This window comes from Cynara cardunculus (genome assembly GCF_001531365.2).
Source record: "Cynara cardunculus var. scolymus isolate 2C chromosome LG 2, CcrdV1, whole genome shotgun sequence".
Lineage (NCBI taxonomy): Eukaryota > Viridiplantae > Streptophyta > Magnoliopsida > Asterales > Asteraceae > Cynara > Cynara cardunculus.
This window is the reverse complement of record NC_037529.1, coordinates 9945467-9945884: the sequence shown is the minus strand read 5'-3', so window position 1 is coordinate 9945884 and position 418 is coordinate 9945467.

Here is a 418-nt window from a genome sequence, read left to right as displayed (position 1 = left end):
TATTAAATCAAAAATAAATTATTTCGTTATTAAACTTAAATTAAATTATAATAAAAAAATTAAAAAATTACATAGAAAATAAGAACTTTTAAATGGTTGCTTTGATATTAACATTGATATTTTTTTTTCAAATTTTTATGATGTAATCAAATTTATATTTTATTCAAAAATAAAATCATTATTGCTTTCTTAAAAACACATAAAATCGTATTATAACATCGACAGAGACAAATAATAAAATAGAACATTAAAATCGAGATGTGTCTTGTGTATTGCGTCAGTACTCTTCTAGTATATATATATATATATATATATATATATAGGGACACGTTCAAATGAAAACTGTGCATTTCTAAGAAACCGTGTAAACCAATTTCGACCAATAGGAAAATTCATTTTTTTAATTAAATTTAATCAA